Here is a 14995-nt window from a genome sequence, read left to right on the forward strand (position 1 = left end):
CCACCATAAATACTAAATGCTATATTGACAAGTGGAAATTATATCTAATTTTATAATAATTTTATTTCATTTATATTCTGAGAAGGATTTCAAAAATGTCCCATTTGTGCAAGGATATGATTCCACAAATGTAGTAATTGGATGATTTTTTTCAATGTGGTAAGTTTTTCGTCCATTTGTAATAAAGCCAAAATTTCTATTTATTAAAAATAATTTTCATTTGCAGGATGACAGCAAATCTAATGGTATTTTTTTGGAATCTTATTACTGTTTAATGCTAACTAAGCTGATATCCCTATTTGCTCTAAGAAAATTCTCTTGTAAGTTAAAGATCAAAATACCATAGAATTTGATAATATTTTTATATTTTATATACCTTTTTAACTTCAGAGGCTTATGACGCAAATCCACACAACAAAAACTAGCGATATCGGTGAAATTGGACAAAAATGAAATGAAAATAGCAACTTATGGCATATATCTTTCATATGGATAAAAATGGAAATTGATATTAATTAGTTTCATTCTACTAACATAGAATATTACTCTTTTGAAGAAGCAATTACTAACTACCGAAAAGTAACAGCATACAGCGTACGAATAAAAACACTTCTTTTATTGTATATCATAAGCCATAGTTTTATGTAATATAATAATAATTTTTTGAAATAAAATACTGGTAGTTATGAAAAATTGTCTTATATTGTACGAAAAATTTCTTAGTTGTATACAGGCTTGTTGTACCTTTAATTCCTCAATTTATTTACTTCTTTGAAAATTATACTGATAAACAGTTTATTTGAAACCAATTTCTAAATATAGGATTCCCAAAAACTTGTTCATTTTTCCGGATAGCAGGAATATTTTGAATGAGTGTAAGTACATTCTTCCCACAGCGTAGTAAGAATGAACTAAAATACGATGCAATACATAAACTTATTTATAAGAAAATCATGAACTTATCTAGATGAAAAAAATCTTTGGCGCCAAATCATGGTCATTCTTACTATGGGTTAGTTCATTTTTCGTAAACAATAGTAAACTTTTTTTTCGGTGTAGTTTGACAACTGAATCGGATGAAATTTGCTGCTCCAAAAACCATATCAGGGGATCGGTTTATATGGGGCTATATATGATTATGGACCGATATGTACCAATTTTTGCATAGTTGTTAAAGACCATATACTAACGCCACGTACCAAATTTCAACCGGATCGGATGAATTTTGCTTCTCCAAAAGGGCTATATATAATTCTCTATGAGGACTATATATAATTACGGACCGATACGGACCAATTTTTGCATGGTGATTAGAGACAATGTACTTACATTACGTACCAATGTCCGGATCAGATGAAATTTGCTCATCCAAGAGGCTTCTGAGGTCAAATCTGGGGATGGGTTTATATGGAGGCTATATATAATTATGAACCGATATCGAACAATTTTTGCTTAATTGTTAGAGACCCTATACTAACATCAGATCGGATGAAAGATGCTTTTCTTAGAGCAATCGCAAGCCAAATCTGGGAGTCCGTTTATCCGTTTATGGCGGCTATACGTAAAAGTGGACCGATAGAGCCCATTTGCAAAACCATCCGACCTACATCAATAACAACTACTTGTGCCAAGTTTCAAGTCGATAGCTTGTTTCGTTCGGAAGTTAGCGTGATTTCAATAGATGGACGGACGGACATGCATAGATCGACTAAGAATTTCACCACGACCCAGAATATATATAACAGGTTGGCTGATAAGTCCCCGGTCTGACTCATAGATGGCGTCGCTAGTATTAAATGCATATTATTTTTATATAGTACCAACCTTCAAATGAGTCGTGTCAAAATTTGAAGTCTGTAAGTCAATTAGTTTGTGAGATAGAGCGTCTTTTGTGAAGCAACTTTTGTTATTGTGAAAAAAAATAAAAAAAACGAATTTCGTGTTTTGATAAAATACTGTTTTCTGAAGGGGAAAAATACGGTGGAAGCAAAAACTTGGCTTGATAACGAGTTTCCGGGCTCTGCCCCAGGGAAATCAACAATAATTGATTGGTATGCAAAATTCAAGCGTGGTGAAATGAGCACGGAGGACGGTGAACGCAGTGGACGCCCGAAAGAGGTGGTTACCGACGAAAACATCAAAAAAAATCCACTAAATGATTGTGAATGACCGTAAAATGAAGTTGATCGAGATAGCAGAGGTCTTAAATATATCAAAGGAACGTGTTGGTCACATCCAGTGCTGCTGCTAGTGAAAAATTGAGTGAAGTAGATTTTGGAAAAAAGTGGAGTAGATTGAATAAAATTGAAGTAGCATACATTTTTGAAAACAAAACAATAGAATTCATTTTATTATACCCTCCACCATAGGATGGGGGTATATTAACTTTGTCATTCCGTTTGTAACACATCGAAATATTGCTCTAAGACCCCATAAAGTATATATATTCTGGGTCGTGGTGAAATTCTGAGTCGATCTGAGCATGTCCGTCGTCCGTCTGTTGAAATCACGCTAACTTCCGAACGAAAGAAGCTATCGACTTGAAACTTGGCACAAGTAGTTGTTATTGATGTATGTCGGTCCACTCGGTCGGTCCACTTTTACGTATAGCCCCCATATAAACGGACCCCGAAGAGAAGCAATTTTCATCCGATCAAGCTGGAATTTGGTACATGGTTTCAGCATATGATCTCTAACAACCAAGCAAAAATTGGTCCACATCGGTCCATAATTATATATAGCCCCCTTATAAACTGATCCCCCGATTTGGCTTGCGGAGCCTCTAAGAGAACCAAATTTCAATTTTGGTACATGGCGTAAGTATATGGTCTCTAAAAACTATGCAAAAATTGGTCCACATCGGTTAATAATTCAATGATTAAAACCGCTATGTTCATCGTAATTAAAGGAATAGGAAAAACATTAAGGTAATATAGGGAAAAATTTAAAAATTTGAAGCAGAACAAAAAGTGAAGCAGATTTTTGGAAGAAGGAGTGACGAAGTAAATTTTGTGAAAATGAAGAAAAATACTTCGATTGAAGTAGTAGCGGCAGCACTGGTCACATCATTCATCAATATTTGGATATGCGGAAGCTCTATGCAAAATGGATGCCGTGCGAGCTCACATTTGACCAAAAACAACAACGTTTTGATGATTGTGTGCGGTTTTTGCAGCTGTTAACTCGTAATACACCCGAGTTTTTCCGTCGATATGTGACAATGGATGAAACATAGCTCCATCACTACACTCCTGAGTCCAATCGACAGTCGACTGAATGGACAGCGACCGGTGAACCGTCTCCGAAGCGTGGAAAGACTCAAAAAGTCCGCTGGCAAAGTAATGGCCTCTGTTTTTTGGGATGCGCATGGAATAATTTTTATCGATTATCTTGAGAAGGGAAAAACATCAACAGTGACTATTGAAGCGTTTGAAGGTCGAAATCGCGGCAAAACGGCCCTATATGAAGAAGAAGAAAAGTGTTGTTCCACCAAGACAACGCACCGTGCCACAAGTCATTGAGAACGATGGCAAAAATTCATGAATTGGGCTTCGAATTGCTTCCCCACCCACCGTATTCTCCAGATCTGGCCCCCAGCGACTTTTTCTTGTTCTCAGAACTCAAAAGGATGCTCGCAGGGGAAAAATTTGGCTACAATGAAGAGGTGATCGCCGAAACTGAGGCCTGTTTTGAGGCAAAACCGAATGAGTACTACCAAAATGGTATCAAAAAATTGGAAGGTCGTTATAATCGTTGTATCGCTCTTGAAGGGGACTATGTTGAATAATAAAAACGAATTTTGACAAAAAAATGTATTTTTCTTTGTTAGAACGGGGACTTATTAGCCAACCTGTTACTTTATGGGGTCTTAGAGCAATGTTTCGATGTGTTACAAACGGAATGACAAAGTTAATCCTATGGTGGAGGGTATGAAAAGTTCTTTTCTGCTTGAGTTCCAATGTTTGGCCTTGGAATACATCTTATTCACTGTTTGGCTGTGAAGACACCTTGGATTGTATTCTTCAATGGAGTTTTTTGTTTGCATTTGTTGGTTCAACTCTCTCCTCTGGCGGGGGAAAACTCAGCTTTGTAAAAACCAAAAATCCGTCTCGAAGGACCATGTAGATAAATTGATAGGAAAAACAAGTATATACGGCCGTAAGTTCGGCCAGGCCGAATCTTATGTACCCTCCACCATGGATTGCGTAGAAACTTCAACGAAAGACTGTCATCCACAAATTTCAACTCACATGGTTGTTAAATATCATATACTACCACCATGTACCAAATTTCAACCAGATCGGATGAATTTACCGTCTCCAAAAGGCACCGGAGGTCAAATCTGGGGATCGGTTTATATGAGAGCTATATATTATTATGGACTGATAGGAACCAATTCCTGCATGGTTGTTGGATAGCCTATACTAACATCACGTACCAAATTTCAACCGAATGGGAAGAATTTTGCTCTTCCAAGGTGCTCCGGAGGTCAAATCTGGTGATCGGTTTATATGGGGCCTATATATAATTATGGACCGATATCGACCAATTTTTGCACGGGTGTTTGAAGCCATATATTAATATCACGTACCAAATTTCAACTGAATCAGATAAATTTTGGTCTTCCAAGAGGCTCTGAAGGTCAAATCTGGTGATCGGTTTATATGGGGGCTATATATAATTATGGACCGAGGTGGACCAATTTTTGCATGGTCATTAGAGACCATATACTAACACCATGTACCAAATTTCAGCCGGATGGGATGAAATTTGCTTCTCTTAGAGGCTCCGCAAGCCAAATCTGGGGATCGGTTTATATGGGGGCTATATATAATTATGGATCGATGTGGACCAATTTTTGCATGGTTGTTAGAGATCATATGTTGACACCATGTACCAACTTTCAGCCGGATCGGATAAAATTTGCTTCTCTTAGAGGATCCGCAAGCAAAATCGGGGGATCGGTTTATATGGGGGCTATGTATAATTATGGACCGATGTGGACCAATTTTTGCATGGTTGGTAGAGACCATATACTAACACCATGTACCAAATTTCAGCGGGATCGGATGATTTACTTCTCTTAGAGGATTCGCAAGCCAAATTTGGGGGTCCGTTTATATGGGGGCTATACGAAAAAGTGGACCGATATGGCCCATTTGCAATACCATCCGATCTACATCAATAACAACTACTTGTGCCAAGTTTCAATTCTATAGCTTCCCAGCAAAAAAATTTGGAAGTTCTTCCAAAGGCACAACTTTAAAAGCACTTCCAGAAGATGCACTCCCAATGATGTTCTTTATTTTAACTACCCAGGAAGTTCTTTTAATTAAATTTTTTACAACTTGGTTTTTTCATACTTTAAATGGGAAATTTTAACTTTTTTTGTTTCAAAAAGGTTAAAAACAGAGTAAGAATTCATTAAATGGTACAAATAATTTAAATTTTGTCGAAAAAAAAAAATACAAAATCCAATCTGAAAAAATTGTGAATTGTTGAAAATATTTGAGGTCTAACATTTCCGACAAGCATTAGAATCCATTAAAAATTATAAAAAATTATGAAAATTATTTATTTGACAAAATATAACAGAATTTTTTAATTTACATCCAAAATATTGAATTCGGATCACACCTAAAAAAGTGATGCAAATTCAGTGCAACGGCTGTTGAAATGGAGGACTTCCGTCCTATGACAAGCCCATGTAAAATTCATCGCTTCTGCGTCAATTTTGCACCACTTCCGGATCCAAAAAGAACATTTTCATTACTTTTTTGGCGACGCTTTTTTTGCTGGGTTGTTTCGTTTGGAAGTTAGCTTGATTTCAACAGACGGACGGACGGACATGCTCAGATCGACTCAGAATTTCACCACGACCCATAATATATATACCTTATGGGGTCTTAGAGCAATATTTCGATGTGTTACAAACGGAATAACAAAGTTAATATATCCTATGGTGGAGGGTACAATAATTGTTAGATATTTTAAAGTGTATCTCTGGTTTCGTATCTTCTGTAGTTTCACCTAAACCTACAAACTATCTTCCAAATCGATTCGGATTTAAATATAGCTCCCATATATGTCTATATCTCCCAATTTTCCCAAATTTAGCCATAATATCCTTATTTATTTATCAATGTTAGTGAAATTTAAAATTTAGTTATATTATCTGATCTTATTTAGGTTTAGATCGATTTTAAAAACACATACAAACTTTTCGATATTTTTTGATTAGCTACATCAATTGTAGATTGAAGCATAGACACGAACTTCCAGACCACGATATTGTGAATTGAAAAAGTTTAGACGTAGCGAATAACTGTTGGCAGGAAATGGGATAAGTTTCAACATTTCTGGATTCAAACTCAATTTAGTGATAACGACGTCATGCTAAAGAAATTAAAGGAAATTATGAAACATTTCCTTTACATAAATTGACATCCCATACTTACATCCAGTGGACAGGTATGATTTAGATTGGTGCTGGGCCATATTGCATCCCATACAATTTTCCAAAACATCCAACGTTTGGGATTTTTCAAAAAACGACAAAAATCCATGGTATCATTGTACATAAATGGCCTATAACCATTGCCTTTTTGAAATAGTTGGGCATTCAGCTAACATGACAAAAAAAAAAATATATAGATTTTCAACAACAAAAAAATATATTATTAAAATTTCCTTTAAATTACCATTAGTTCGTTGATGGGTAAAACATTTAATTTTATATAAATATCCAAACTGACATTGTGTCTGGCTAATGCTTTTAATTTGCATTTTTCAAAACTTGCCACAGAGCTATTGAAGGATTCACACTCCAAATTTGTAAACTTCAGATTTAATCCCTCATTAGTCTCAATGAGAAGACATAAAATAGCAATAAAAACTGTTACACCAAAACCAATATAGTACGTTGTCATATTGTCACGGGAATCTTCAAAACTCAAATGAAGTATAATTCGTATGTATTTATTGGGACGCGTAATAATGACATTTTAATTTACATTGAAATAACTCACTCCGAAAACAATCGCAATCAAGCATAACAGTTTTACAATTTTGAATTAATGCAAATTTCATTCCATACATTAGTTTAAAAGAACTTTCTTTAATGTCACATACGTTTTAAAGCGCCCTATAAATGTACACTCTCAAAACTAACAAACAAAAAAATCGCTTCTGTAACATATACTCCCGAACACATTATGTTTCAATCATATATGGATAGCATTTTCACTACAAATCTGATTTACTAACTCGCTTTAATATATGAAAGCCTCAATCCAAAAAAACAATTTTACATGAATATTTGTCCTAGCTTAGTCTTAGGATATTTTCATATCTATAAGTCTATTGATTGTTAATAAATAAACTACTGGTTAGTCACTTCTTCATAATAAATAGAGACTAGTTGTAGTATAAGTTAAGCATCATATAACAGGTTGGCTGAGAAATCCCCGGTCTGGCACATAGATGGCGTCGCTAGTATTAAATGCATATTATTTTTATACCCTCCACCATAGGATGGGGGTATATTAACTTTGTCATTCCGTTTGTAACACATCGAACTATTGCTCTAAGACCCCATAAAGTATATATTCTGGGTCGTGGTGAAATTCTGACTCGATCTGAGCATGTCCGTCCGTCCATCCGTCTGTTGAAATCACGCTAACTTCCGAACGAAACAAGATATCGACTTGAAACTTGGCACAAGTAGTTGTTATTGATGTAGGTCGGATGGTATTGTAAATGAGCCATATCGGTCCACTTTTACGTATAGCCCCCATATAAACGGACCCCCAAATTTGGGTTGCGATTGCTCTAAGAGAAGCAAATTTCATCCGATCCGGCTGAAATTTGGTACATGGTGTTAGTATATGGTCTATAACAACCATGCAAAAATTGGTTCACATCGATCCATAATTATATATAGCCCCCATATAAACCGATCCCCCGATTTGGCTTGCGAGGCCTCTAAGAGAAGCAAATTTCATCCGATCCGGCTGAAATTTGGTACATGGTGTTAGTATACGGTCTATAACAACCATGCAAAAATTGGTCCATATCGGTCCACTTTTACGTATAGCCCCATATAAAGGGACCCCCAAATTTGGCTTGCGATTGCTCTAAAAGAAGCAAATTTCATCCGATCAGGCTGAAATTTGGTACATGGTGTTGGTATATGGTCTCTAACAGCCATGCAAAAATTGGTCCATATCGGTCCACTTTTACGTATAGCCCCCATATAAACGGACCCCCAAATTTGGCTTGCGGTTGCTCTAAGAGAAGCAAATTTCATCCGATCCGGCTGAAATTTGGTACATGGTGTTAGTATATGGTCTCTAACAACCATGCAAAAATTGGTCCATATCGGTCCATAATTATATATAGCCCCCATATAAACCGATCCCCCGATTTGGCTTGCGGAGCCTCTAAGAGAAGCAAATTTCATCCGATCCGGCTGAAATTTTGTAAATGGTGTTGGTATATGTTCTCTAATGACCATGCAAAAATTGGTCAACATCGGTCCATAATTATATATAGCCCCCATATAAAGGAACCCCCAAATTTGGCTTGCGATTGCTCTAAAAGAAGCAAATTTCATCCGATCAGACTGAAATTTGGTACATAGTGTTGGTATATGGTCTCTACCAACCATGCAAAAATTGGTCCATATCGGTCCACTTTTACGTATAGCCCCCATATAAAGGGACCCCCAAATTTGGCTTGCGATTGCTCTAAAAGAAGCAAATTTCATCCGATCAGACTGAAATTTGGTACATGGTGTTGGTATATGGTCTCTAACAACCATGCAAAAAGTGGTCCACATCGGTCCATAATTATATATAGTCCCCATATAAACCGATACCCCGATTTGGCTGAAATTTTGTACATGGTGTTGGTATATGTTCTCTAATGACCATGCAAAAATTGGTCCACATCGACCCATAATTATATATAGCCCCCATATAAGCCGATCCCCAGATTTACCTCCGGAGCCTCTTGGAGGAGCAAAATTCATCCGATCCGGTTGAAATTTGGAACATGGTGTTAGAATGTGGTCTCTAACAAACACGCAAGAATTGGTCCATATCGGTCCATAATTATATATAGCCCCCATATAAACCGTTCCCCAGATTTGATCTCCGGAGCCTCTTGGATGAGCAAAATTCATCCGATCCGGTTGAAGCATGCCAAAATTGGTCCATATCGATCTATAGTTATATATAGCCGATCCGCAATCACACAAAAATTGGTCCATATCGGTTCATAATCATGGTTGCCACTCGAACCAAAAATAATCTACCAAAAGTTTTTTTTTTTTATAAAAAACATTATCAAAATGTTAATTCTATAGAAAATTTTGTCAAAATTTAATTTCTATAGAAATTTTTTTTCCAAATTTTATTTCTATAGAAAATTTTGTCAAAATTTTACTTCTATAGCAAATGTTGTCAAAATTTTATTTCTATAGAAACTTTAAACTTAATTATATACGTATTTCATCGGTCTTTTTTAGTTGTATATAATATATATTTTAAAATACCTTACCATCGGCTTCAGTAGAAGTTTCTACGCAATCCATGGTGGAGGGTACATAAGATTCGGCCTGGCCGAACTTACGGCCGTATATACTTGTTATATAGTACCAACCTTCAAATGACTCGTGTCAAAATTTGACGTCTGTAAGTCAATTAGTTTGTGAGATAGAGCGTCTTTTGTGAAGCACCTTTTGTTATTGTGACAAAAAATGGGAAAAAAGGAATTTCATGTTTTGATAAAATACTATTTTCTGAAGGGAAAAAATACGGTGGAAGCAAAAACTTGACTTGATAATGAGTTTCCGGACTCTGCCCCAGGGAAATCAACAATAATTGATTGGTATGCAAAATTCAAGCGTGGTGAAATGAGCACGGAGGACGGTGAACGCAGTGGACGCCCGAAAGAGGTGATTACCGACGAAAACATAAAAAAAAAGTTGATCGAGATAGCAGAGGCCTTAAAGATATCAAAGGAACGTGTTGGTCATATCATTCATCAATATTTGGATATGCGGAAGCTCTGTGCAAAATGGGTGCCGCGCGAGCTCACATTTGACCAAACACAACAACGTATTGATGATTCTGAACGGTGTTTGCAGCTGTTAACTCGTAATACACCCGAGTTTTTCTGTCGATATGTGACAATGGATGAAACATGGCTCCATCACTACACTCCTGAGCCCAATCGACAGTCGGCTGAGTGGACAGTGACCGCTGAACTGTCTCCGAAGCGTGGAAAGACTCAAAAGTCCGCTGGCAAAGTAATGGCCTCTGTTTTTTGGGATGCGCATGGAATAATTTTTATCGATTATCTTGAGAAGGGAAAAAACATCAACAGGGACTATTATATGGCGTTATTGAAGCGTTTAAAGGTCGAAATCGCGGCAAAACGGCTCCATATGAAGAAGAAAAAAGTGCGTTGTTCCACCAAGACAACGCACCGTGCCGCAAGCCATTGAGAACGATGGTAAAAATTCATGAATTGGGCTTCCAATTTCTTCCCCACCCACCGTATTCACCAGATCTGTCCCCCAGCGACTTTTTCTTGGTCTCACACCTCAAAAGGATGCTCGCAGGGAAAAAATTTGGCTGCAACGAAGAGGTGATCGCCGAAACTGAGGCCTATTTTGGGGCAAAACCGAAGGAGTACTACCAAAATGGTATCAAAAAATTGGAAGGTCGTTATAATCGTTGTATCGCTCTTGAAGGGAACTTTGTTGAATAATAAAAACTAATTTTGACAAAAAAATGTGTTTTTCTTTGTTAGACCGGGGACTTATCAGCCAACCTGTTATGTATTCGCTTAAATAAATAAAATAAAAACAAAAAACAAGTATATACGGCCGTAAGTTCGGGCAGGCCGAATCTTATGTACCCTCCATCATGGATTGCGTCAACCTGCAATAAAATCCTTGGACGCTGTGTTCCTCAACTCGAAAACGGCCATCGACAGGCGCAAATCTCTCAGTGGGATGGCTGAGCAGTACAATATTCAAAAAAAATGTACTTCCAAAGGATATTCCTTGAAGAGCATGAACTTATATCAATACTAAATGGGTTTATAATTAGCTGGAAAATTTTAGCTTCTTTCATCAGAGTATGTACTCAATATAGAACGTATCTACTAAGTGAATACAACTTATATTTAAATCAAAAAATGTATATCTTTCAAATTTTATGTAAAATATTAAAAAAGACTGACGACCTAAGGTCATAGTCGAATGAATCCTATCTTTCTTATATTTCAATTATACATACATATATTGCTTACTTTTATTCAATTATTTGAATTGTAATTTAATGAAATTTAAATAAAGAATACTACTACTACACAGATACAAATTTCACGAACATTTTTCCAATTAAAATCTTAATTGAGTTTTGAAAAATATCCAATTAAAATTTAATTGATTCAACAATTTTTGTAATTGAAATAAAAATCAATCACACAAATTAATAGTATCAATAAATTTTTTAATTGGATCAATTAATTTTTAATTGACTTTCAATTAATTTTTTAATTGATACTATCATTTCTGTGATTGAAGACATTTCAATTAAAAAATTAATTGGATCAGTTAATTTCGTGATTGAATCAGAAAATTTTTTTTTTTTGTGGATACTATTTCCAATTAAAAAGTTGATTGAACTTGAAAATGGTTTCAATTAATAAATTAATTGATACAATTAACTTTTTAATCAAGATTCAAACATTAACTAAATTAAGTCAATGATTGAATTTTTTAAAATTTTTAATTAAAAAATTAATTGATACAATTAACTTTTCAATCAAACTCGGAAGAGTAAGTCAAAAGTGATGGACTTTTTTTAATGTTTAACTAAAAATTTATTTAAAAACAAGTAAGGAAAGTCTAAAGTCGGGCGGGGCCGACTATATTATACCCTGCACCCCTTTGTAGAACTAAATTTTCGATACCATATCACATCCGTCAAATGTGTTGGGTGCTATATATAAAGGTTTGTCCCAAATACATACATTTAAATATCACTCGATTTGGACAGAATTTGATAGACTTCTACAAAATCTATAGAGTCAAAATTTAAGTTGGCTAATGCACTAGGGTGGAACACAATTTTAGTAAAAATTTATGGGAACATTTAAATCTGAAGCAATTTTAAGGAAACTTCGCAAAAGTTTATTTATGATTTATCGCTCGATATATATGTATTAGAAGTTTAGGAAAACTAGAGTCATTTTTACAACTTTTCGACAAAGCAGTGGCGATTTAACAAGGAAAATGTTGGTATTTTGACCATTTTTGTCGAAATCAGAAAAACATATATATGGGAGCTATATCTAAATCTGAACCTATTTCAATAAAATTTGGCACGCATAGCAACAATGCTAATTCTACTACCTGTGCAAAATTTCAACTAAATCGGAGTTAAAAATTGGCCTCTGTGGTCATATGAGTGTAAATCGGGCGAAAGCTATATATGGGAGATATATCTAAATCTGAACCGATGTCAACCAAATTTGGCACGCATAGCTACAATGCTAATTTTACTCCCTGTGCAAAATTTCAACTAAATCGGAGCAAAAAATTGGCCTCTGTGGTCATATGAGTGTAAATCGGGCGAGAGCTATATATTGGAGCTATATCTAAATCTGAACCGATTTCAACCACATTTAGCACACATAGCTACAATGCTAAATCTAGTCCCTGTGCAAAATTTCAACTAAATCGGAGCAAAAAATTGGCCTCTGTGGTCATATGAGTGTAAATCGGGCGAAAGCTATATATGGGAGCTATATCTAAATCTGAACCGATTCCAAATTTGGCACGCATAGCTACAAAGCTAAATCTACTCCCTGTGCACAATTTCAACCAAATTGGGCCAAAACTCTGGCTTTTAGGACCATATTAGTCCATATCGGGCGAAAGATATATATGGGAGCTATATCTAAATCGGAACCGATTTCAATCAAACTTTGCACACTTGACTATACGATTAAGTGTTATGTTTGTACAAAATTTCAAGCAAATCGGTATAAAACTCTGGCTGCTGGCTCCATATTAGTGCATATCGGGCGAAAGATATATATGGGAGCTATATCTAAATCTGTACCGATTTCTTCCAAAATCAATAGGTTTCTATTCTGACCCAAATTAGGAACATGTGCCAAATTTGAAGGCGATTGGACTTAAATTGCGACCTAGACTTTGATCACAAAAATGTGTTCACAGACAGACGGACGGACGGATATGGTTATATCGACTCAGGGACCCACCCTGAGCGTTATTGCCAAAGACACAATGTGTCTATCTCGTCTCCTTCTGGGTGTTACAAACATATGCACTAACTTATAATACCCTGTTCCACAGAGTGGCGCAGGGTATAAAAATCAATCTTTTAATCAAACTAAAAACACTAAGTAAGTTAAGAAAGTAAAATGAGTATTGCAATCAACATCAATTAAATTTGTAATTCAATCAATTAAATAATTAATTGAAATTTGGTAATGGAATCAATTAATTTTTTAATGAAGCATTATTTAAATGTCCAATTAAAACTGTGATTGATACTATCATTTCGTGATTGAAGACCATTCAATTAAAAAAATTAATTGGATCAATTAATTTCGTGATTGAATCAGAAAAAAAATTGTGTGTGTGCAGTGTAAAGTAATAATGTTTAGACCGCAGGCCTGCACAAGCCTATTCGAAGTAATCGATGTTCTAGTGAAAGCAATACACTCCACGAATACTTCGAATACTTCGACTAATGAATATAACAGAAACACTGTAAAACGATTACAGTTTCAATAATTGCAGAGCCATCACATTCTTTTCAATATTTCGGTTCTGTTATAATCGTCACGATACGAGTAAAACATAACATTTTTAGTGAAGATAGAATATTTTGCTTTAGCAAAGAAGAAACTTCGTATGCGACACGAAGTAACTATCAACCGAAAAATAAACACAACTGATCGACGATTGCGTTTATTTTTCGGTTGATAGTTACTTCGTGTCGTGTCGATTGGCAGAAGTCAGTTGTATGTGCCCACAACAAACAACATAGGAATGAAGTGTGTGTGTATCATACTCTTATAGTTGAGAGAACGAAGTAACTTCATCTACACAACAATGGAAATTATAAAACGTATGGAATTGGAATTCCGAGTACATTCGAATACTTCAGAGCAATGTTTGGTACTTGCTTTATTGGGTTCTATGTGTTCTGGTTCACAATTTGCAAGGTTTATATTTTATTCGTTTTAGAAATGGGCAAGAAGTTACTACTCGAATTGTATGGCGTGTGCTTGAAGTAATTGATTGTGTATTCGTTGCAGAGGTTTGGTTTAGACTTAAAAATAATAAGTCTCATTATCATACCCAAAATGAACGCATTCATAAAAGCGCATTTATTCACAAGAAAATATGTCTCTCAGGTGGGTTAGGTTAGGTTAGGTGGCAGCCCGATGTATCAGGCTCACTTAGACTATTCAGTCCATTGTGATACCACATTGGTGAACTTCTCTCTTATCACTGAGTGCTGCCCGATTCCATGTTAAGCACAATGACAAGGGACCTCCTTTTTATAGCCGAGTCCGAACGGCGTTCCACCTTGCAGTGAAACTACTTAGAGAAGTTTTGAAACACTCAGAAATGTCACCAGCATTACTGAGGTGGGAAAATCCACCGCTGAAAAACTTTTTGGTGTTCGGTCGAAGCAGGAATCGAACCCACGACCTTGTGTATGCAAGGCGGGCATGCTAACCATTGCACCACGGTGGCTCCCGTCTCTCAGGTAGAGCGACAACCATTTACTCCCATTTGATTCTTGAAGTCTCTCATTCGCCATCTTTATTTCATTCTCTTTTATAATCCCTCTCTCTCTTTAACTTTGTAAACATATATATGTTTATACGAAATTTTTAAATAAATATATGTTTGCCACCAATCATTAAATTAAAA

The 14995-nt window shown here is 35.8% G+C and overlaps 1 protein-coding gene and 1 long non-coding RNA gene across 3 annotated transcripts in view; both read left to right on the plus strand.

The window, feature by feature from the left end:
* The window catches only part of LOC142234697 (uncharacterized), a 102852-nt gene that overhangs the window by 75445 nt on the left and 12412 nt on the right, over nt 1-14995 (plus strand). The window lies entirely within an intron of this gene.
* On the plus strand, nt 103-911 carry LOC142234699 (uncharacterized). The gene is made up of 3 exons (XR_012721686.1): nt 103-159; nt 227-320; nt 391-911. It is a non-coding gene; the product is annotated as an uncharacterized LOC142234699 (long non-coding RNA).

Source organism: Haematobia irritans, chromosome 4 (genome assembly GCF_050003625.1).
Source record: "Haematobia irritans isolate KBUSLIRL chromosome 4, ASM5000362v1, whole genome shotgun sequence".
Classification (NCBI taxonomy): Eukaryota; Metazoa; Arthropoda; class Insecta; order Diptera; family Muscidae; genus Haematobia; species Haematobia irritans.